The sequence below is a fragment of the Protopterus annectens genome, chromosome 12.part0 (assembly GCF_019279795.1).
Source record: "Protopterus annectens isolate FY-2018-M chromosome 12.part0, PAN1.0, whole genome shotgun sequence".
Lineage (NCBI taxonomy): Eukaryota > Metazoa > Chordata > Ceratodontiformes > Protopteridae > Protopterus > Protopterus annectens.
The window spans coordinates 1,533,780,341-1,533,806,963 of record NC_056746.1 but is presented as its reverse complement, the minus strand read 5'-3'; positions in this window follow the sequence as shown (position 1 = coordinate 1,533,806,963).

Here is a 26,623-nt window from a genome sequence, read left to right as displayed (position 1 = left end):
CGAGGTTGTTGCGGCTTGAGTAGTATCCCCAGTCAATATTCATGTATCTGATGTCACCCAATATAATGGTGTTCGTGGAGACCATCATATCCCCCACTGTTCCCAGGAAAGCCGTGTGTGGTTCCTGAGTATGGGAGGGTGGTCTGTAGTAGGCAACAAACTGAAAGGCAGTTTCGAACAATGGTAGTTGTATATGTATGGTCTGTGATGCTTGGTGCAGTGCCACTAACCCGGAGGTGTGTCTATCTGTGATGTATATGGATACACCCCCTAGTTGTGTTGCCCGTTCCAAGTCCTGTGGTCAGAAAGCATGGTATGAAACATAACCTTGTAGTGCTGGTGTGCATATGTGACCCTGAACTAGGCATCTGTTAGTGCACATATATTACTATCCCCCATACTGAGGGGAGTCCTGAGTGGCCGCAATATGAGGGTAACACATCTGGTGTTGAGCAACATTACCCTTAGTGTTATTTAACCTGTAATGTCTATGTAGGTGGGTTTGTCTTTTGAGCCCTGCTCAACAAATGCACTATGGTGGTAGCAAGAGCCTTAGCCAGCATTCAAAGGTCCAAGGGTGACAGGTGCAAGCTGTCCATAGTGAAGCTATGTGGCATGTTGAGCATGTCACCACAGGCTGACAGACACTGTATCCCCTATGAATGACACCAATCTGTTAGCCAAGTGTTAAACGTGATATGTTTGTCTGTATACTGTGACATTATACTTGGTGGGTGTAAGATGCAAGACAAGGTCAGGGTCATACTGGCCTGGGCTACATCATGACACTGTTCCTCCATGTACCATGTCATGTGGTCCAGGGAGTAACATCTGAGGTTTTACGCATCAGCATGCACAATGATGGTGCCAGTCCTGTACTTGCTTTGTAGTGACCTGACTGCATGTGTTATGTGGCAGATCCTGACACACGACAGACAGCACAAAGGGACTATTCCCTTGTATGGGCTGGTGAGTGGTACGTCAGTGTGTCTGACAATAAGTGTCGCCTATCACAACTGTATTATGTGTGTTGTGTAGCTCGAAGGCAAGTGACTGTGTGGCACCCTGACATTGTGAACTATGTGAGCTGTGGGAATTGTAGTGGGGTAGCAGTTGTGTGTGTGCCTGATGTGGAGGTCTCTGCTGCTTAGGCAGAGTTCATTTACAGCATCTGAGTATGTGTATGTGTGATAATGTGGTTTGAGTGCTGTCGCCAGAGGATATGTGAGACTGATATGTGGTGTGTGTGGTTATCTTCACCACCTGATAGACTATGCCAGTCATGGGTTGAGAGAGTTCAGCACCCTGTATGTCTCTATAGGTGCATCTCACACATATATCTGGGTTTGTTGTGAGGAGGAGAGTCTTGTCTGTTTACATGAGGCAGACGTGACATTGTGTCTATATCACAATATTCAACAGTTGGACTGGAGAGTGCACACAAAGCTGACCCCTGGACATGCCGGGATATCATCATGACATACTCTGTAGCCAGATGACAAAGGATCAGTAGGGTGTTAAGTGTGTAAAGGAGTATATCAGGGATTAGTGCTCAGGTTTGTTAGTGTTCTGTAAAGAGTAGCTGAGAAGGAGTCCAGACTGAATCATGACACCTCTGACAGCTATGTCATTTATAGCAATGTACACACATATATGTCATGAGTCAGGTCCAGCTGTACCTGACTGACAATGCCGACATCCTGACAGACAGGCCCATATATACATACCCACCGACGATAGTCCATATCATCATACCAGGAGATATCACATGTAAAATGGATGAACAGCTACCCCCCAATGCTAAAAGCATGGCATCAAGTGGACTACATTGATTACCAATATGTGTCATGCATAAACTACAGAACAAACAGATCCTGCACCTGAACAGTCAGCTGAACCTCCCCCCTACACAGGATGTGGAATCGTTGAATGTGTTACAGCAACATATGGCACTCCACACAAGTGTTGGTGCACAACACACCATGGGATGTACAGTCCAGTATGCCTATGAAGTATGATCTGCAAGCCATGGAGTCCATCATGGTTGAAGTCATAAACCAAGCTATTGGAAGCTGACATACATACAACCCTACTAACCGTGGTATGTTCATGTGTGGATCATGGTTCCCAAACATGCTAGACTGTTTGCAAGGCAGCCACACAGGACATACATCACTGAACACAGCTACACATGTCTCACATACACTTTGAATAGCCCTTTATCAACATCCCAGACACATGTAGTAGCCACAAAACCAACAAGCTGTGCATGAATATGTGTTGACATATGAAGGAATGTCGATGTGTCCACAGATAGATCACAGAAGGTAAGGATTATGAGTTCCTGTTCCAGCTGTTGACACCTGACGACCCACATGGACCATTCCTGGAATGGCATAAAACAAAGTGTACACACATTACCATGTCCAGTCTGATGATGTCAGCACCCTAGAAATACAGACGGAGAAGGGAACCCACCCAGTAAAGCAAATAGTGCGCCGTACTAATGCATCTCTCTCTAGTATCATAACTTAGTTAGGTAGGGGTTTGAATCCTGCAAATGCTGACTGTGTGTGTGTTTGTGTGGGGGGGGAGTGTGTGTATGTGTGTGAAATTCTCTATGAAAGGAGTGGACTTTTTGAAGACTGGGAAAACACACTACAGATGTACATTCCTCTTTGGAAAGACTGATGATGTCAGCACCCTAGAAATACAGACAGAGAAGGGAAACCACCCAGTAAAGCAAATAGCAGGCTGCGCTAATGCATCTCTCTCTAGTATCATAACCTAGTTAGGTAGGGGTTTGAATCCTGCAAGTGCTGACTGTGTGTGTGTCACTCTTGGTCAATGCAGTGTGGGTCTTGCTTTTACTATGTTATGGCATATTATGATTACAACAGTAAGTGCATTGCACACATCAGGTATATGCGTTGCAAATATATATGTGTACATATTCCCTTAATCAGTACATAGGTGTGAAGCCTGCATACTACATGACTACATTTGTTGCCACTGACAGGTTGTGCCGCAGCTTCTCAGATCGTAGGTCACATATGTATGTATGTGACAGGCCCATCCACTGTCGTGATCCGTGGCCAAGGTCATCTGTGCCACACACACCCATGACAGTTACTTTACAGTAGTGTGAGTGAGGGTATATGCCTGGGGTATATGTCAGGCATGTTCATACACAACCATGACTGCCAATAATGGACAGTCTTTATAGGTGTACAACCGCCTTGTGTATATGTATCTAGGCCTCCAATATGTCATGTGACACACCTTGGGACTCCACAATACCTATGGATATGTGGATACCAAGGGACACATGAAATAACATGAGGCTGTATGTACACATTGGTACCCAACATACATGTTGAGGGCTACCACCAATGTGGTACTGATGGGATAGGAAGTATAGTACATGTGGATGACTATGCCATAGTTGGCTTACTGTTATACAGCATGTATCACATGACAGGCATCTGTCTGTATGATACCCTTGTGTAGGATATGTGTCCCATCCAGAGAATGGATTGTAGGCCACTGCATGCATTACCAGATGTGGATGGACACATCCCTAGTGTGTTTGCATGTACTGAAGGGGGCTATATGCCAAACAGGTGTGGATACAGGAATGGGTGGCAGTAATTACCACTGGTTTGTGTTATAGTGTAGCACCGGAAGGATACAACTGTTACTGAGTTCCCTATGACTGTGTGTCATTTGTCAGGACAACATCCAATGATTGCTTATAGTCATGCTGTTGAGGTTATGTATACTACCAGACCGCAAATCATTGACAGATACTAACAGTATCACCCACAGCATGGTGTCTACCCATGTCATACACACATGTCTACACATGTTAGTACATAACTGTAGTAGAATGCATACTGGCCATTGAAAGATACTGTGACATGTTCACTATGTGTACAACAGGGTATGCCACATGCCCCATGTGTCTACTATGCACGTACATAGAGACAGTGCGCATCCACCATGTTCACAGATGTACACTTGCTAATCTGTACTGCACACATCACACACATACTGTCCACTCACTAACACATGCTGGCAACAGATTACAAGTCAGCCAAGTGGCACATGGGTGGACAATACATAGTCAGACCTAACAGTGGTGTAAACAATCCTACATTGACAATCAGAGCTTTGATGAATAAGGTCTGCGGAGATATACCTACAAGGATGTCATTACACTTTCCTGTTGACAACTTGCTAATATTGCTACACTGCTATAGTGTCACCCTGTGCATCAGCACCATGTTAGCCTGTTCCTCCATCAATGTTACAGATGACAGGAGGCGACACAGGTATCATCATATGCACAGGGTGTTTTGTTATTTGCCAGAGCCTGACATTGACCCATCCAATCGACATGTATGTGTGTGTGTGTGTGTGTGTGTGTGTGTGTGTGTGTGAGGGACAATAGTACAGCATGGACAATGTTGATGTAATGTGTGTGTGTATGTGTGAGCCCTAGTTGTTTGGTTAATGTGTGGGTGTCTGCATGCACACAGCTCCATCATGTGGCTGCCATATACAGTAATGTGTGGGACAGCCACAGACTGTACCTGCTAGGCCATACAGATTACTGTCTCCGGCCACGGACACAGTACCTGTGCCTGGCAGGGGTGCTACGGACAGTATCAGGTACCAAACCTGACTGGGTACTGTCCTCAGAGGCAAAGGTGGGATGACTGGACCCACGTCCCTGCTGGGAATGGCCAGGGCCACGTGCACGTGGTCTACTGGGATGGTCAATGGACAGGCCAGCCCCAGCATTGCTGGGGCTGGTACTGCCGCTACGGGAGCGGCTGTGACCTGGGGGCCATCCGCAACCACTGCCAGCTGTTGCTGTTGCTGGCATGCATCCGCGTCGACGTTGCAACCATCACGCACGGTCCTGGCTCATGGATGACATATTGTGGAGGGCATCTATTGTCTCCCCCCAACCTCGGTGTAAGTCTGAATGGCACCGGCAAGGTCACGGATGCTGTCATTGATAGCGGTGTAATGTGCCCTCTGCGCCCTAAGTCCTTGCCTGGTGTACCGTTCCATATGTGCCTGAGCCTGCATTACAGCCCGGAACATACTGGATGTCGTGAGACCAGTGAGAGCACGCCTGCCAGGGGCAATATGACCAGCGGTGCTGCCCCGAGAACCCCTGGACCTCCGCCTATGTGGTACCATTCCAGGAATATGGCTATGGCTGCTGTGAGGGGATGCAAGTGCCATGGGTACCACACTCTCCTGGTCAGTGCCAACTGTATGCTGTCCCTCGCCTATGGCCATTGGTGGTGAGGGATGTATTGGTAGTATGAGTGTGTGCATAGATGGGGTTGAATGCTGTGTACTGTCGATTGGTGGACCAACGACAGACCCTGTCAAACCTCCCTGTGTCAATATACATGTATCATCATCAGCACTATTCGTGGCAGTGGCTTCAGGTTCCCTGCTGCATTCGGCCAGCCCTAACTCAGCACCTGTGAGAAGAAGACAGAAAACACACTTTACAGTCTACAGATGCACACATGCACACATGCACACATGAACACATGCACTCATGCACACATGCACACATGCACAGTAATACACTCCTCACTACAGCACATAAACACACACCAGCAATCCAACACATACTCTATAGTGGGTGAAGGTGGGTGTCAGTATCACAAGTTAACGAGTCACCACACATGTGTCAGCATGCAGAATATGTGTTGCACAAGACCATACAGTGCTAGTGTAGATGCCCCAATGTAATGGCAGTATACATGGCTTTGTTGCAACTGTGTCGTTGTTCAGTGATTGGCTACACCCTTGATACACAATTTGTACAAGGACACAACCCAATGTGTGTCAAGTGACCTATACACCCATTAGCATTCCAGGACATATATGTGACACTTTGTTTGGATGGCAACTGCTGTGCATATTGTGTATACTGGCATATGTAAGCACACACACAACATGCTATGCATATTGTGTATAGGTGCATATGTTTGCACACGCACAACATTGAGGTGCAAAGCAATGACTGCTATGAGTATAGCATGTGTTCATGTACTGCATATGATAAATGTGTTCTGTTGTGTACAGCTGTAGCAACTATGCATATCTAAGGTGCAGTACAGTGCTGCCACACTTGTGTCTGCTGCACTGTGCAGTGTATGTGCTTGAGGCAGCTACTGACTTTAATGTCATGATTAATGTCTCACAGCAAACATGGACAGCATGCATTATGCATAGGTGTGTTACGTGTACATGGCCTACACCTCACCTATGACATGCACATTTCATTACCATTATGAAAGTATTAACACACTCACCAGCATGTACCGTCTGCCCTGCTGTCACACCAGAGGGACCTACAAGAATATGACACAGTTTATCAGTGGCCACAACTGTGGCATTGCTGCCGTGAGTGAGTGCGCTAATCTACAGTGGAACAACAGTCAACAGTCACAGGTGTGGAGATACTATTCCAAATATCAGTATTGCACACGAGAGGCAGCACAACTGCTAAACACACAGTACACATCTCACATAAGCATATTCTAACAATACAGGTAACAGCAGTCTACAGCTAGGACATATTACCTGCACGCTCCATGTCGTTCTGCTGGGTAGCTCCGGCCTCCATGATGAAACATGCATGATGTTGCTGCTGCTGTAGGCCAGGAGCCACCATGCTTAGGAGCAGCTCCTCCACTCTGGTGAGGGGGGGATGTACGGGTGCACCACCACCTGTGGAAAGCTGTTGCCTATGGATATCAGATACACGCTGCCGGACATGTCTGATTAAATCACTGCAGTGATGGCATACCTGCTCATATGTCCGATTATGCATGCCTATGTCATTTACCCGGCGAACAAGATTTTGTCACAGTGCAGTGTGCTCATGCTGGTGCTGGCTGGTCCTGGAAAAAAGACGTGCATAGTTTTGATACAGGCTGGCCTGTATGACCTCCTCCTCTGCAGCTGTATACACAGGATTGCGGCGATGAGCCATAACCCTGGAAGACAATTAAACAATATGTGTGAGCAAGTCATGTGGCACACTTAACATTATGAAGTACAGATATCACTTAACTGCCAGATATAGCATCTGTCTGTCTATCAGAGGATACACACTTCAATACCACTTATCAGTGCTCAGCCCACAACTGCCTGACAGTGGCTGCCGCACTCCATACAACAAACCAGTATACACCAGTACTTGACACTGGGGGTATATATCAAGCTAATGCATGACTAACATTGTCATCCAATGCAATGAATGTAATGTACAGTTACAGTATTAACAGTAAACCACCCTAGTCTTTGATGCCATACCCCTACCTAACATATGTGCATGGTTGTTAATATAGCTGGCATACTGCTGTAACAGAGTATACATGTTGCTAGGTACACACACATACCCTGTAACACACATGTGATTGCAGCCATGGTACAGGCATCATTACACACACATTAGTCAAACATACAACACACAAATGTATGCCAACACAGATGAGTATTACCTGTGTACCTTATAGTACTGTGTTCCCCTACTTACAGATACCTATGCCTGAGGAATGTAATCTGTGCAGACTACAGGAAACACACAAGACAGTGATACCAGGGAATGTGAACATACACCATACTGTGGTGTTTAGGCCTACAGCTTCAGGTAGTACAACAGTTCATATGTGACCTGGATTCACCAGCAGTACTACTTACTGAGCATACATGTACTGCTACAGCCTACAATGGGACAACACAGTCGAGTCATACACAAGGTACTCCGTCACAACATATGCCATCCTACTATGTCTGCATCCCAATAACTGACACATCTTTTTCTGCCCTCACACCTAGGACACAAACTACCATGACAGACACAACCTCACGCTAAGCTATCACACCTTTACAGACCTTGCACACAGTCAGTATCACACTCATTCCATCTCACATAGGTGGTATTGCACTGAGTACATGTGTGTGCGCATTGTGTCATAGGTGTTACTACACTATTGGGCCGGGGCCTACAGCAGCCTAGCCATATGCTACCCTGCCATTTGACACACATGTAATGTGATTACACTTGCTCCTGTCAACAGATACACAGAGGTGACTCACAGGGCATATTACGTATCTCCATAACATTCATCAGGGGTATGTATGACATCTACTAATGATGAGACATGTTTATTAATGCTGGGTAGTTTAGTCCAGAGTATGGCATATTTGTGTATAGGAACCTGTACCTCCAGCATGTGCTGTTCAGTGCGTTGACATGGATTAGGGCCTTAGGTCATGTAGCCCAGAGGGATTGTGAGGTGTTGTCATGGTGGTTGGCTGACTGCTATGGGTGTGACATACCTCTGTATGTCTGGCAGTGGTAACCTCTGTGTATGATGTGTGCAATGCACTCTAGCTGTGGTTTTGTGAGTCAGTCTGCATAGGGCATGTGTTTGGGGCAGTGTCACTCTTTGTTAGGTATGTCTGTGGCCTTTCCACTTGCTGTGGTTGTCATGTGAGGTACATACCACATGGCGCATTGTGAGGAGTAGGGGGTACACTGACCTATATTTCCCTAGATGGCACACCTTTTGTGATATTACAAGACTAGTGTGGAACTGTGATTATCAGAGGGGAGGCTACTGTACACCATGTCCCATGTTCCCTTCTGACACCTTCAGTGTTGGGCAGGTAACCACCTATCTGGTAGTTAGTGTGTAAAGTGTTTTGGAATGGGGTATGGTACTGCAGTATCAACACTGGTGTTCAGTCAATGCGTTGGTCACCAGGCACCTGTTGCAGTACGTCTGACCCCGTGTCTCCCTCGCTCACTCTCTCTCTCTCTCTATATATATATATATATATATATATATATATATATATATATATATATATATATATATATATACACACACACATATATATATACATATATATATATACATATACATATATACATCTATATATATATATATATATATATATATATATATATATATATATATACATATCTATATATGTATCTCTCTCTCTCTCTCTATATATATATATATATATATATATATATATATATATATATATATATACATATATACAGGTATATATACACATACTTGTAAACATCCATTAAACATCCATTGCTGTACATATACATGCACATATAGGCACATATACTGGCCACCTTTCATGTTGGGAATATGAATCATTAAACAGTTGTGAGACGATACAATTTTGTAAAAATATTGCACAGTGTTGTGTAGAATGCATTTTGCTGTCCTCAGGCCATATAGCTGTAGCAGGCCTCACTGTCTCAGTCCCACAGCATTTAACCACCACATGACATATACCTGCACTGCTTGCTGTTTTCAGTGCCACACACTACAACCTACATAGATATGTGGACATAGCAACCTTCAACTACATATATATGTCTAGCCTTCACTACAGTTGCAGTATGTACCTTGCCCTATGCACATCTGCATTTACGTATAGATATGGACTGCGCACACATATGGAGGGTTCACAGTATGTACAGTACCCTTCATACACATCATTCGCATCTCACCAAATACATATCTGTTACATACCTTACCTTTGTATTTCTTACCTCTGTCTGTTGTACCTGTTGACGTTTATTTTTCTTTTTAAATTTTTTTTTTGGTGTCTACAAACACCTCTGTTTGTTTGTTTGTTTTTTTGTCTGTCTCTCTCGCTTGCTTGCTCCCTTTCTCCATATGCTGCAATGATATAATTGCATGTGTGGACAGCAAGTACAGGCTGCTTTTGTAGGTATCTGCACATGTGCATGTGATGGCCTCTGCACCAGTTGGCGCCTACCATTTAGTAATTGCATGCAGCCTGCTGTGTGCTAATTGCAGTTCTCACTGTGATTTCAGGACACTGCTATAAAATGATAGGTTAGGTAGGCATAGGCCTTTCAGTTTTGCAAGGTGGGGACCATGCTTGTTTGCTGTGGACACTGTTGTGTGAGTCAGAAGGTTGGTATATGTCTCATATCTGAAGCTGGGTTGTAGACAGTGAAATGCATGTTGTACTGAAGACTGTTGCTTCTTCCAGTATACTCTTCTCAGTGTGTCAGTTTACTCACACCTCCCAATGCTAACACTGGATACATGGGAGTATGTCCTTTGTTTTGGAATTAGGAAATTAACTAGCATACAACAGTGGTTATTCCAATGTATTGCTCTGGCTTTCCTATATTCCCTTCACATTCACTCCTTGTAATGCATGTTATATTTCTGTCTGTCTTCAAATGTATTGCTCTGGCTTTCATAGTTTCCCTTTACATTCACTCCTTGTAATGCATGTTACATTTCTTTCTTGAAATGTATTGCTCTGGCTTTCGTATTTCCCCTTTACATTCACTCCTTTTAATGCATGTTATATTTCTGTCTTGAAATGTATTGCTCTGGCTTTCATATTTTCCCTTTACAATCACTCCTTTTAATGCATGTTATATTTCTTGCAGCACCAAGTTATTGTATATCTGCTGTGGCTTAGTGGTATGTCATGCAGACTGGTTAGTCCAAGGTGTGGGGTTTGAGACTGACAAGGATATTTTATTTTGCTGATGAGCAGACTATAGGCCTTGTCATACAGAGTGACTAAGGCACTTTTAAGCAGTTGTAAGCGGGTTTGCACGGGTTTGTGCAACGCTTAGCTACACTTATCTACGCTTAGCTAAGCGCACACAAGCGCACATATGCTTACAACTGCTTAAAAGTGCTTACTCCCACTAACACCCGCGCTGAAAAGAAAATGGGGAAATAGGAAAGTGGTGAAAAGGGGGGCACCAAAAGGGTAGGACAGTAGGAAAACAAGCTTGGAATGTGCAGGAAGGATGTAGGGAAGGCCCATAGCTGCCCAATTCTTTACCATCAACAGCTGTGCATATGTTAGAAATTTAGAGTGAGATTTGAAACCTTCCACCCCTGAGAGAGGAGTGAGGACAACAAAGTATGTTGTAGAGCCAATTGTAATTATCAGTTTACATGTCCAGCAGACATGTGTGCGAAATGGGCAACTATGTATGGGACGTAATTTTTTTGTGGGAACAGAGTGCCCTTTTTTTTTTAGGTGAGAGTGGAATGTGAGGTACAGGAAGTAGGTATATTTGGGGAGGTAGGTTGGGGAGGTTAACAGACAAGACAAACAAGATGCATACAGAGGCGGAGTATGACACATGTGGGGGCTAAACACAATTGACGGGGATGGATGTTTGGATATCGCAAGCCCATGAGCCCACAGATGGCAATAGTGGAACTGAGATCCCCACCCATGGGCATTTACCACTGCGCCTTCACAGCCCAGGCCGTGGCTATGCTGGGGGCTGGATAGGATGGGCATGTACACCCATGAGTTGCGCCACTCTCGTCTCGAGCTGACGTAGGGGATCAGTCATGGAACGCCTGATTTCACTACACACCACAGACCAGACCTTTAAGAGGGTGAGTGGAGGCTCTCCTCCAGCCACACTTGCAGAGGGGGGGTGAGCCCCATCCCCTGCAGCGTTTCTACCCGAAGGTGGCACAGGGCCACCGGAGGAGGAGGTCCCGGCCTGGGCACTGGTGCCAGGTGTGCTCGCCAGCTGAGGTGAGAGAGGTGGGTCCGCTGGCACCCGCCTTCCCAGTTGTCCTATGTTTAGCAGTATTTAATGGCATTTTGGGTTAGTAACAAACAACACCATTCCAAATTAGTTGTAACAGCATGCATTATTATTCCCATTCACCAAACACACATGGATTCCAAAAGTTGAACAGCAAGCATAACACATGCATATTTAGGACAACAGTGGACATTCCAACAGCATGCAGGGTTGATTGGTGGCAACAGGCCATCAGGTTTGGATATGTGAACAGGGCACATGCATCAACGTACATGCAGATATGTATAAACCAACAGGACAAATGTCCACAGGAAATAATTGTGAATACACATACCCAGTTTGGTGTGGAATAGCATCATATGTGAACATAAGGTAGGGTGATAAAATATTACATTAACAACTTAAAATACCTATATGTATACTATACATTCCTACTAGATGCAGATATATATCCCCTACATGTATTAGTACAGTTTCCTGTATGTAAACTTACAAATGTTGGTGATGGAGATGTTACTGCTACATTAATATACATTCCATTTGTATTCATCCTGCTACATTTGAACAGTTACGTACAGTTCTAGCTGCACACTGACATTTGTGGGATCACAAGCACAAGCTGCTCATGTACCGGATTAACAGGTAAATACTATACATGACACAGTTGAGGACTATAAATATTCTTCTGACATACTGGCATTCCCATCAGCCAGTTTATATGGGCCTAGACAACTGTGGATGTTCAGCATTTCATACAACCATACTATCTCCATAATGCAAGGGTACAACAACATATCCAAAATGTGGGACGGACACAGTCCAGGTATTGTACTTTATTAAAACGTTTCACTCTTTGGTTGTGGCTGTCTCATTCATTTCATTATGTCATGCATGCAGTATACCTTTATTACAGACTTCAAGGTCTTTCTCACACTCTCTCACTTATTTTATATTTACATTTCAGGATGGTAATTAATTCTAGGCTTTATTAACATTTATTACTGGGTTACAACAATCCTTTCCAGCTGACTCACTTATTTCATATGACAGTATATACAAGGATGTATTCAATACTTGTCTGTCCTTTATTGATAGATTAGAACACTCATTTTCAGGCTGAAGCAGTTATCTGATATTACAATACAGGTGGGAACTCTATTTGAGACATGTTTACTCTTTATTAATGGATTACAATACTCCTTTTCAGGCTGCATCACTTATCTGATCTTAGAATACTAGCAGAAGCATTATTCTAGGCTTATTTGAATCCCATCTTGAAAACTGCAGGTCTCCCCTGGGTGTCCGCGTGGTGTGCTGCCGCATTAAAGCCTAGTGCTCCTCATCGGGTTGTCCCCTCCCTGCTGACCCATCTCACTTGGTATCACTGAAGCAACATAGCAGGAAAATTGTGTTGGCACCCAAGAAGCACCCCAATTCTCCTCTTGAACGATGGGTTATTGCTGCTTAATCCTTCCATTACTGCCTCATTAAAGCCTAGTGCTCCTCATCGGGTTGTCCCCTCCCTGCTGACCCATCTCACTTGGTATCACTGAAGCAACATAGCAGGAAAATTGTGTTGGCACCCAAGAAGCACCCCTATTCTCCTCTTGAACGACGGGTTATTGCTGCTTAATCCTTCCATTACTGCCTCATTAAAGCCTAGTGCTCCTCATCGGGTTGTCCCCTCCCTGCTGACCCATCTCACTTGGTATCACTGAAGCAACATAGCAGGAAAATTGTGTTGGCACCCAAGAAGCACCCCTATTCTCCTCTTGAACGACGGCATTAAAGCCTAGTGCTCCTCATCGGGTTGTCCCCTCCCTGCTGACCCATCTCACTTGGTATCACTGAAGCAACATAGCAGGAAAATTGTGTTGGCACCCAAGAAGCACCCCTATTCTCCTCTTGAACGACGGGTTATTGCTGCTTAATCCTTCCATTACTGCCTGTATGTCACTTTGCCTAATTATTTTGTTTATGTTTTGTCCTATTGTGGAAGCACACACGTGACACCAGCTATGGTTTTCCCCTCAGCTTTCAGACACTTAGCCCTAACACCTTTCCTCTTTTACTGCTACTCCCTCCTACCCCAGGTTGTCTAACTTTTCCTCCACTGTTATCCCACTTGCCTGCCTGTTTCTGCTCCCATACTGTCTCTAATTTGCTTTCCTGGCCTGTTGCACTCTTTTTCCCTCTTATTCCTCCCTATCCTTCATCAATTGACTATATCTTGAACCTCTCTACTTGTATACTTTCTATTACCCTTATCACTGTCCCTCTGCTGACTATTTTTCCTTGTGCCTGTTATATTCTTGCAAACTACTGCCTACCTTCTTATCTTTCTTTAACAAACTCTCCTTTACATATCTCTAAACTACGTAGCATATGAAACAGTAGTGTTTCAGCTACTCTGCTTAGCTGATAGACTTCGCCTCCTCTCTGGCTGTTTCCTGTGCTTTCTGCCTCCGCCCTATCCTACCCTTCAAGCTATTGGTTCTACCTTCTGCTTCCCCTCCCCCCTACACCCTCGAACTCTATATGTAGTGGCCTCATTGCTAAGGCGCCATCTTTGAATCCCATCTTGAAAACTGCAGGTCTCCCTGGTTGTCCGCGTGGTGTGCTGCCGGTAAGTGAGCATTTCTACTCAGATACTGACTTATTTTGCTCAGAAGTGAGCATTTTTACTTAGATATTGCATTATTTTGAGCGTATATCTGGCTAAACTGTAGAAAGAGACTTAGGTTGCAGTCGCTGGGATCCGGCGTGCTCCTAACGCTTCTTTTATGAATGTCTCTCACTGATTGTAACTCTGTAAGTAGTTGATAGTGTTTCTAAAGACTAAACCTGTAGAAAGAGTCTTAGGTTGCACTCGCTGGATCCGCGTGCTCCTAACGCTTCTTTTATGATTGTATCTCACTGTTTTTGGCTTTGCAAGTAGTCGCTAGTGTTTCTAAAACCTAAACCTGTAGAAAGAGTGTTAGGTTGCAGTCGCTGGGATCCTGCGTGCTCCTAATGCTTCTTTTATGATGGTCTCTCTCCAATTTTAGCTCTGCAAGTAGTCGCTAATATTTCTAAAGTCATAATTACTGTTTTTACCTAATAGAGTTTTGTAACACCCATTTATTGACCTTTTTCTGCTTGTAAGTGAGTATTATACTTGGTTATTGCCTTATTTTGCTTGTACATTTGTCAAAACCTGTGAAAAGAGTCTTAGGTTGCAGTCGTTGGGACCCTGACCTTTTATGGTGGTCTCTCACTAATTTAAGCTCTAAAAGTAGTCGCTAGTGTTTCTAAAGGCATTACTACTGTTTTTTTACCTTCAAATGGTTTCTATCACCTATAATGTATTGTCATGTAGTTACTGAGGTCCTGCCCTCTTGAGTATCTGGACACACTGTTTTGTGGCTGTTTACTATTGATTTATCAGTAATTAAGTAAAGCATAGCTCTTCTGTGGCTTTCTGGTCAGCTACTGCATATAATCACTAGGAGGAATTTTGAAGAGCATGTTCACTACAAACGCTGCTCTTTCTTAAATTACTCTCTGTATGTGGTGACAAGCGTTACATCCTACTAAATTTCTCTACTGAATGGATAAATACTGTATTGTTTCTATACATTATATGTATATATAAATACCCTTACTTGCATGGTACAGGAATGCTTAATCCTTTACTTGTATAGTGAATGAATATACTGTTAACATCTGCATTTAACCTGGTTTAGAACATCTAGATTTCTGTACCTAATTACATTCACTGGATACTTGTATTATTGCATTGATATTACTTATATCAACTGTTGCTAATATTGAAATATTATCTTGGTATACCTGTTATAGTAACTAGCAGATATCTAATTCTCCTCTCTTTACTGACATACTTCTTTATCTGATATCTCTCTACCCATTCCTCTGCTTAACCTCCTATGCTATTTCTGTTTCCTTTGGTCTTCCTAACCCTATATTTCTTCTGTTTTGTATTCCAGCATTAAAGCCTAGTGCTCCTCATCGGGTTGTCCCCTCCCTGCTGACCCATCTCACTTGGTATCACTGAAGCAACATAGCAGGAAAATTGTGTTGGCACCCAAGAAGCACCCCTATTCTCCTCTTGAACGACGGGTTATTGCTGCTTAATCCTTCCATTACTGCCTGTATGTCACTTTGCCTAATTATTTTGTTTATGTTTTGTCCTATTGTGGAAGCACACACGTGACACCAGCTACGGTTTTCCCCTCAGCTTTCAGACACTTACCCCTAACACCTTTCCTCTTTTACTGCTACTCCCTCCTACCCCAGGTTGTCTAACTTTTCCTCCACTGTTATCCCACTTGCCTGCCTGTTTCTGCTCCCATACTGTCTCTAATTTGCTTTCCTGGCCTGTTGCACTCTTTTTCCCTCTTATTCCTCCCTATCCTTCATCAATTGACTATATCTTGAACCTCTCTACTTGTATACTTTCTATTACCCTTATCACTGTCCCTCTGCTGACTATTTTTCCTTGTGCCTGTTATATTCTTGCAAACTACTGCCTACCTTCTTATCTTTCTTTAACAAACTCTCCTTTACATATCTCTAAACTACGTAGCATATGAAACAGTAGTGTTTCAGCTACTCTGCTTAGCTGATAGACTTCGCTCTCCTCTCTGGCTGTTTCCCTGTGCTTTCTGCCTCCCACCCCTATCCTACCCTTCAAGCTATTGGTTCTACCTTCTGCTTCCCGTCCCCCTACACCCTCGAACTCTATATGTAGTGGCCTCATTGCTAAGGCGCCATCTTTGAATCCCATCTTGAAAACTGCAGGTCTCCCCTGGTTGTCCGCGTGGTGTGCTGCCGGTAAGTGAGCATTTCTACTCAGATACTGACTTATTTTGCTCAGAAGTGAGCATTTTTACTTAGATATTGCATTATTTTGAGCGTATATCTGGCTAAACTGTAGAAAGAGACTTAGGTTGCAGTCGCTGGGATCCGGCGTGCTCCTAACGCTTCTTTTATGAATGTCTCTCACTGATTGTAACTCTGTAAGTAGTTGATAGTGTTTCTAAAGACTAAACCTGTAGAAAGAGTCTTAGGTTGCACTCGCTGGATCCGGCGTGCTCCTAACGCTTCTTTTATGATTGTATCTCACTGTTTTTGGCTTTGCAAGTAGTCGCTAGTGTTTCTAAAACCTAAACCTGTAGAAAGAGTGTTAGGTTGCAGTCGCTGGGATCCTGCGTGCTCCTAACGCTTCTTTTATGATGGTCTCTCTCCAATTTTAGCTCTGCAAGTAGTCGCTAATATTTCTAAAGTCATAATTACTGTTTTTACCTAATAGAGTTTTGTAACACCCATTTATTGACCTTTTCTGCTTGTAAGTGAGTATTATACTTGGTTATTGCCTTATTTTGCTTGTACATTTGTCAAAACCTGTGAAAAGAGTCTTAGGTTGCAGTCGTTGGGACCCTGCCTTTTATGGTGGTCTCTCACTAATTTAAGCTCTAAAAGTAGTCGCTAGTGTTTCTAAAGGCATTACTACTGTTTTTACCTTCAAATGGTTTCTATCACCTATAATGTATTGTCATGTAGTTACTGAGGTCCTGCCCTCTTGAGTATCTGGACACACTGTTTTGTGGCTGTTTACTATTGATTTATCAGTAATTAAGTAAAGCATAGCTCTTCTGTGGCTTTCTGGTCAGCTACTGCATATAATCACTAGGAGGAATTTTGAAGAGCATGTTCACTACAAACGCTGCTCTTTCTTAAATTACTCTCTGTATGTGGTGACAAGCGTTACATCCTACTAAATTTCTCTACTGAATGGATAAATACTGTATTGTTTCTATACATTATATGTATATATAAATACCCTTACTTGCATGGTACAGGAATGCTTAATCCTTTACTTGTATAGTGAATGAATATACTGTTAACATCTGCATTTAACCTGGTTTAGAACATCTAGATTTCTGTACCTAATTACATTCACTGGATACTTGTACTATTGCATTGATATTACTTATATCAACTGTTGCTAATATTGAAATATTATCTTGGTATACCTGTTATAGTAACTAGCAGATATCTAATTCTCCCTCTCTTTACTGACATACTTCTTTATCTGATATCTCTCTACCCATTCCTCTGCTTAACCTCCTATGCTATTTCTGTTTCCTTTGGTCTTCCTAACCCTATATTTCTTCTGTTTTGTATTCCAGCATTAAAGCCTAGTGCTCCTCATCGGGTTGTCCCTCCCTGCTGACCCATCTCACTTGGTATCACTGAAGCAACATAGCAGGAAAATTGTGTTGGCACCCAAGAAGCACCCCTATTCTCCTCTTGAACGACGGGTTATTGCTGCTTAATCCTTCCATTACTGCCTGTATGTCACTTTGCCTAATTATTTTGTTTATGTTTTGTCCTATTGTGGAAGCACACACGTGACACCAGCTACGGTTTTCCCCTCAGCTTTCAGACACTTACCCCTAACACCTTTCCTCTTTTACTGCTACTCCCTCCTACCCCAGGTTGTCTAACTTTTCCTCCACTGTTATCCCACTTGCCTGCCTGTTTCTGCTCCCATACTGTCTCTAATTTGCTTTCCTGGCCTGTTGCACTCTTTTTCCCTCTTATTCCTCCCTATCCTTCATCAATTGACTATATCTTGAACCTCTCTACTTGTATACTTTCTATTACCCTTATCACTGTCCCTCTGCTGACTATTTTTCTTTGTGCCTGTTATATTCTTGCAAACTACTGCCTACCTTCTTATCTTTCTTTAACAAACTCTCCTTTACATATCTCTAAACTACGTAGCATATGAAACAGTAGTGTTTCAGCTACTCTGCTTAGCTGATAGACTTCGCTCTCCTCTCTGGCTGTTTCCCTGTGCTTTCTGCCTCCCGCCCCTATCCTACCCTTCAAGCTATTGGTTCTACCTTCTGCTTCCCTCCCCCCTACACCCTCGAACTCTATATGTAGTGGCCTCATTGCTAAGGCGCCATCTTTGAATCCCATCTTGAAAACTGCAGGTCTCCCCTGGTTGTCCGCGTGGTGTGCTGCCGGTAAGTGAGCATTTCTACTCAGATACTGACTTATTTTGCTCAGAAGTGAGCATTTTTACTTAGATATTGCATTATTTTGAGCGTATATCTGGCTAAACTGTAGAAAGAGACTTAGGTTGCAGTCGCTGGGATCCGGCGTGCTCCTAACGCTTCTTTTATGAATGTCTCTCACTGATTGTAACTCTGTAAGTAGTTGATAGTGTTTCTAAAGACTAAACCTGTAGAAAGAGTCTTAGGTTGCACTCGCTGGATCCGGCGTGCTCCTAACGCTTCTTTTATGATTGTATCTCACTGTTTTTGGCTTTGCAAGTAGTCGCTAGTGTTTCTAAAACCTAAACCTGTAGAAAGAGTGTTAGGTTGCAGTCGCTGGGATCCTCGTGCTCCTAACGCTTCTTTTATGATGGTCTCTCTCCAATTTTAGCTCTGCAAGTAGTCGCTAATATTTCTAAAGTCATAATTACTGTTTTTACCTAATAGAGTTTTGTAACACCCATTTATTGACCTTTTTCTGCTTGTAAGTGAGTATTATACTTGGTTATTGCCTTATTTTGCTTGTACATTTGTCAAAACCTGTGAAAAGAGTCTTAGGTTGCAGTCGTTGGGACCCTGCCTTTTTATGGTGGTCTCTCACTAATTTAAGCTCTAAAAGTAGTCGCTAGTGTTTCTAAAGGCATTACTACTGTTTTTTTACCTTCAAATGGTTTCTATCACCTATAATGTATTGTCATGTAGTTACTGAGGTCCTCCCCTCTTGAGTATCTGGACACGCTGTTTTGTGGCTGTTTACTATTGATTTATCAGTAATTAAGTAAAGCATAGCTCTTCTGTGGCTTTCTGGTCAGCTACTGCATATAATCACTAGGAGGAATTTTGAAGAGCATGTTCACTACAAACGCTGCTCTTTCTTAAATTACTCTCTGTATGTGGTGACAAGCGTTACATCCTACTAAATTTCTCTACTGAATGGATAAATACTGTATTGTTTCTATACATTATATGTATATATAAATACCCTTACTTGCATGGTACAGGAATGCTTAATCCTTTACTTGTATAGTGAATGAATATACTGTTAACATCTGCATTTAACCTGGTTTAGAACATCTAGATTTCTGTACCTAATTACATTCACTGGATACTTGTATTATTGCATTGATATTACTTATATCAACTGTTGCTAATATTGAAATATTATCTTGGTATACCTGTTATAGTAACTAGCAGATATCTAATTCTCCCTCTCTTTACTGACATACTTCTTTATCTGATATCTCTCTACCCATTCCTCTGCTTAACCTCCTATGCTATTTCTGTTTCCTTTGGTCTTCCTAACCCTATATTTCTTCTGTTTTGTATTCCAGCATTAAAGCCTAGTGCTCCTCATCGGGTTGTCCCCTCCCTGCTGACCCATCTCACTTGGTATCACTGAAGCAACATAGCAGGAAAATTGTGTTGGCACCCAAGAAGCACCCCTATTCTCCTCTTGAACGACGGGTTATTGCTGCTTAATCCTTCCATTACTGCCTGTATGTCACTTTGCCTAATTATTTTGTTTATGTTTTGTCCTATTGTGGAAGCACACACGTGACACCAGCTACGGTTTTCCCCTCAGCTTTCAGACACTTAGCCCTAACACCTTTCCTCTTTTACTGCTACTCCCTCCTACCCCAGGTTGTCTAACTTTTCCTCCACTGTTATCCCACTTGCCTGCCTGTTTCTGCTCCCATACTGTCTCTAATTTGCTTTCCTGGCCTGTTGCACTCTTTTTCCCTCTTATTCCTCCCTATCCTTCATCAATTGACTATATCTTGAACCTCTCTACTTGTATACTTTCTATTACCCTTATCACTGTCCCTCTGCTGACTATTTTTCCTTGTGCCTGTTATATTCTTGCAAACTACTGCCTACCTTCTTATCTTTCTTTAACAAACTCTCCTTTACATATCTCTAAACTACGTAGCATATGAAACAGTAGTGTTTCAGCTACTCTGCTTAGCTGATAGACTTCGCTCTCCTCTCTGGCTGTTTCTGCCCCGCTTCGCTCCCCTCCCTACCCCCTTATCCCACCCACCCCACATACCCCTAGCTTTATACCTGACATACCACACCTCCTCCTTCTCTCCACCTATCCTAGCCTCCTACATACCACTCCTCCTCTATATCTTCACTTACCCTAAGCTCCTACCTCACCTGTACCGCCCTCCTGTTAAACCTCCCTCTATTACCTCCTCCTACTCCCCTCCCCTCCCAATAACTACTCACTTACCTTGATATCCACCTAGTTTCATTTACTCACTCTATACTCTTAGCCTACATCCAGTTTATTCCTTTCTCTCTCACCTCAATATGTCTACCAAAACTTACAAACCAATACCCAAGACCCCTGTATTAGGAACTACCTTGGAAAACCTAACACTTCCACCTATTATCTTGCTTGCCCTCACACTACCCTACTTCCTAACCTGTTATGAATCAAATCCCAATTACCACTTCATCTACTCACCCAAACATACAGCCACTGATCTCATAAGCCTAAAACTTACTCATTTAAACATTACGTCTATCCCTAGCTACCTCCTTGCCAGATATCACAGACTGTCCCACATTAAATTTCTAAATCTCTTGATTAAGAAACCAAAATATTTACTGTACTCCCCTATCATAGCTTACCTTGAACATAGCCACTCTACCTTGGTTGACGGGACATCCACCCCAACCCAGGGCCCTTAACCACTCCACCTGGTGTGGCAACCACTTCACTAAACTCTTCCCTACTACTACCAACCTCTAATACAAACACTCTACTCATAGGTCACCTTAATATACGAAGTGTCAATAATAAAATCACCCATCTCCACTCCCTTCTACAACACCACTCCTTTGATATTCTTTGTTTAACTGAAACCTGGTTAAAACCCTTTACCAAAGATAATGAAATCTTACCTCCAGGTTATAACATCTTGAGACTTGACCATAAAACTAAAAGGCGGAGGAGTTGCACTCCTATTCAAAACAGAACTTAGTGTAACATTAATACCCTACGATAACCTGGACAATAACAAGACTGAACTTCTTATCTCAAAGCTACAACTAAACCCTAAAAGTCCATCTATATTATCTGTATATATCTACCCCCTGGAAATAATTCTACTACTATAGAAAATAACCTTAGTTGGCTCTCCTCCTCCTATCCCCAAGAAACCATAATTCTCGGAGACTTTAACCTGGACTGGTCCTCTTTAACTACTAATAACCCAGCTTCACATATTAACCTCCATGACTTTACTCAAATAATAAACGCCTCCACTAGGACCAATAAAACTAACAACAAAGAAAGCATTCTAGACTGGATTCTCATTAATAAACCTCTTATTAATTATCAGTCTGGAGTACTACCTGATGACTTTAGCGATCACAATCTAACCTATATTACTAGACAAAGAAATGCCTCTAACAACACACCTACCTACAGGATCCTCGTAATCTCAAATGTTTCAACCCTATACAATTTAGAACTGAACTAAGTGCTTGCAATTGGAACCAACTAAAGACACTTCCTCTTGAAGAAGCTGTACAATACTTTAATACTACATTCCTAACTATTCTAGATAATCATGCCCCATCACGCACTATCCGAATTAAATCTAAACCTGCCCCCTGGTTATCTAAAGATACAAGACAAAAAATGCTACTTAGAAACAAAGCTTGGATAAAATGGCGAGCTAGCAAATCTTCTGCAGACCAACAGACCTTTAGATACCTAAGAAACAGTACTAAAAAAGCTATCTTCTCTGATAAAAGAAGTTATTATAGCAATCTCCAGCAAGCTAATCACAATAACCCTCAAAATTCTGGTCAACCCTAAACAGGCTTCTACACCCTGGACAGACTACCACTCCATCCCCTACCAGATCTGAAAAGAATTCCTCCCTTGATACTGCCAATACTTTCAACTCTTTCTTTATTGATACTATTAATTCTTTGGCCTCTCACCTCTCTAGTGACTATACTAGTATCCCCGACCCTGCATCCTCCAGACTACCAATCTTTAGGCTACAACCCATCTCCACTGCCTTTATACAAAAATGTATCCACAAACTTAAACCCTGCACCCCCTCGGCTGACCAACTCCCATCTGAATTCCTTCAAAAGCAGCCTCTGAAATTGCCTATCCCATATCTATTCTCATTAACAGAACCATAAATGAAGAAACCATACCTGACATTTGGAAAATCTCTCACATCATACCCTTGCACAAAGGAGGTAACTCCTATGAACTCTCTAATTATAGGCCCATAGCTCTCTTGTCCCCACTAGCAAAGATCATGGAAAAATGTGTTCATCATCAGTTAATGGACCACTTAATAAAGTACAACATTCTCACTAACTGTCAACATGGATTTAGGCCTTCTCACAGCACAACCACCGCTCTCCTCACTTTTACAGACCATATTAATAAGAATCGTAATAACAGCATCCTGTCTTCAGCTCTCTTTATTGACCTGTCTAAGGCCTTTGATATGGTTAACCACTCCATTCTCCTGAAAATTCTTGAATCTCTCTCCTTAGAATCTAAGGCTGTCCACTGGTTTAATTCCTATCTTACAAACAGGAAACAAGCCGTTCTTTGGGATAACAAACTCTCATCCCTTCTCCCTATCTCACTTGGGGTCCCCCAAGGATCTATTCTTGGACCACTTCTTTTCTCCCTCTTTATAAATGACTTACAAGCAGCGATTCCCCAGGCCACTTGTATACAATATGCTGACGACTCCACATTAATTTGCTCTGCTAAATCCATCTCTGAACTACAAATTAACACTCAAGCTGTTTTCTCCAAAGTTGAAACCTGGTTCTCAAAACGATGCCTACTCCTAAACGCTAAAAAAAACAAACTCTTACTCTTTAAGCCTACTACCAGATCCCTTACATTAGACTTTACTATCCTATCTAGCAATGGAACTACTATATCACCTGACCTTACAACCAAACTACTAGGTGTCACAATTGACAATAACCTCACCTTTGATTGTCATATCAATAATACCATTAAATCTGTAAACAGAAAACTCGGCTCTCTCTATAGAATTAAAACTTTCTTAACCTCTTCAGCCAAAGCTACCCTTGCCCACTCTCATCTAATTTCTACTCTTCTCTATGCTTCACCTATTTATACTAACCTCAAGAAAAATATTCTCTCTAAACTATCTACCACGTACAATAATATAGCTAGATTTGTTACTGGTAAACCTTTCAGAACACACCACTGTCTGAATCTGCAGCAACTAAACTGGCTTGAACTATCAAACATGTTACTTCTTTCCCAACTCTCATTTGTTCATAGAGCATTTTACCAACCTCACAACACACCTATACTCTCCAACCTCTTCATCCCCTACTCTAATCTAAACTCCCTCCGTTCATCTAGCAAACTGCTAGTTACCTTAACCAAATCTAAAAACCTAGCAGGTGATTCCCTTTTTTCAAATACCATTGGAAAACACTGGAATCAACTTCCTTCTGAACTTACTTCTATTGCTTCCACTGTTTTGTTTAAACAAAAACTCAGAAGTTACCTTAAAAGCCACTGGATGTGTCCCTGCTCTAATCCTGACTAAAATAATTTCATCTATTATTCTCGTTTCTCTCCCTACTCGTCTGTTCCTTCTGCTTCCTCCCTTACCTTTCTCTTTTCTACCTCTACAGACTGCTCCTCGTCATCGTTCATCTTTATGGCCCTAAATCTCTCTCTAACTACCTTATGTCTATTTATATCTGCTCTCTCTCTATTGTTGCTTCTCTTTCTTTAATCTTATACTTCCTCCTTGGTATTAAAACATGTTAGAATGTTCAACATTGTGTTACTTAGATTCGCTAGAAAGTTAAGTGCTGTTCTTTCGGTTAACTTATTACATTTCCTTTTCCATGTTCTTTCACTTGTTTTTTCCTGTTTTTGATATAGGTAATAATGTGTATTATGTCATTTATCCTCATGATGTATCTCCTTTTGTCTATATGTGGAGCTTTTCTCCCCGGGCCTCTGCTGAAAATGGAAATATATCCAGTTGGACTAGCCCGGTCAACAAATGTAAAATAAAATAAAATAAAATAAATAAAATATTTGACCTTTATTACTGGGTTGCAACACTGAACTCATTTACAGGCTGTCTCACTTATATTCTATAATAATGCCAGCTGAATAATTACTAACCTGCCTGGTGGCGCAGCCTTACCAGCCTATCAGCATAGGCTTGCCGATTTTCGGAACGAACACCTGCAGCTGTAATATAAATGAAGGGATATTGGAACATACCTATCCATACTATAGGCTAGGATAGCATTTCTTACATACTTAATTACATGTATACTTAGTCAGTAGTGGGGCATTGGGCATTTGACGGGCCTCCTGGATCCATCGGTTCAGTTAGTCCTCCTTTCGTCGCTTCAGGTCTGCATGGTGGTGACAGACTTGTTCACCAGTCCTCGGAATGCCCATGGCACTGGTGAGATCATGTGCCAACTGGTTCCACGCCTCTGCCTTATACGCACCCCATTGAACCTGGCCCTGCATGAGTCGGCCTTCATGATGATGGACTAGGAGCCAAACCATATATTTGGACTCCTCAGTGCCCCACCTTTGAGCTCTAAAGTGATTTCCCTCTCCGACACCTGCCATCCTGACAGCAAATGGGTACCACAATCAGTTATGGTGTGTATTCCCACCTGTGGAACTTATATATGCCAGTTTTCCCGCACTTATTTGTGATTGGCCATTTTGGAAATTTCTCAGCTAAGAGCAAACCTTCTTTGTCATGGTTATATTTTCATTCATTCCTATATGTATGGTAATACTGGATTTCTAGGTACAAGTGTCATGGCTTAGTGGTGCAGTGCTTTGACTATGGTGCACAGTATCCCGGGTTCGACCCTTGTCATTGCTTTTTTATTTTACTACTGTCTAGACAGGCTAGGAAGTGGTTCTGTGTAAAGGCGACTTTGCTACACGTTGCCCAACGTTAAGCTGGTTGGCGCACTGCGCAGCTCCGCGCAAACAGCTTATGCTGGGTAAAGCATTATTTAGTTATGTGCAGTCATATTAAGCTGGGTTCAGCGCTGTTTGGCTACAGGCACTCATTTTAAGCTGGGTAAAGCACTGCTTGGCTACGGGCACTCATTTTAAGCTGGGTAAAGCACTGCTTGGCTACGGGCACTCATTTTAAGCTGGGTAAAGCCCTGCTTGGCTACGGGCACTCATTTTAAGCTGGGTAAAGTGCTGCTTGGCTACGGGCACTCATATTAAGCTAGGTACAGCGCTGCTTAGCTATGGGCACTCATATTAAGCTTGTTAAAGTGCTGCTAAGCTACGGGCAATTATGTTCCTTTTTATATATACATAATATAGGTTTTGTTCAGAAATACATGGGCCATTTCATTACATTTTACTTAAATTAAATTTATATATATCGGGGAATTGTTTCATACTTATTTAAAGAAAAATGGAGGGGGATGTTGTGGGGCTCAAACCGTGACTACCTATTCTTTGGTAGACGTCTCTACCACTACGCTATTGCTACTTTGCTTAAATTGCATATGTAGATCTTATATGCTTTTCAATGTCATATCTGCTAATTGTGGTTGAGCGAAGGGCATACCCGCGCAAATGAGCGCACATGCGGGCAAACATATTGGAAATTATAAAAAAAAATTGGAATGGTTATTTTTACTTTTTAAACACTTTCACTAGGGTTTAGTCTGTGGGGATGTGTGGTGTGTTTCTTGACATTTCGGCAGACTCGCTCGTGGGTGTTTACTATCAGGACTCTAACTCTTCTGGGGGCGTGTCCCTTTGCAGTACTCGGCAATCGGACACGCCCCCTACTTTCCTACATGGACCGTGTTAGACTAGAGTATGAGTCAGCATGCCCTCATGCATATG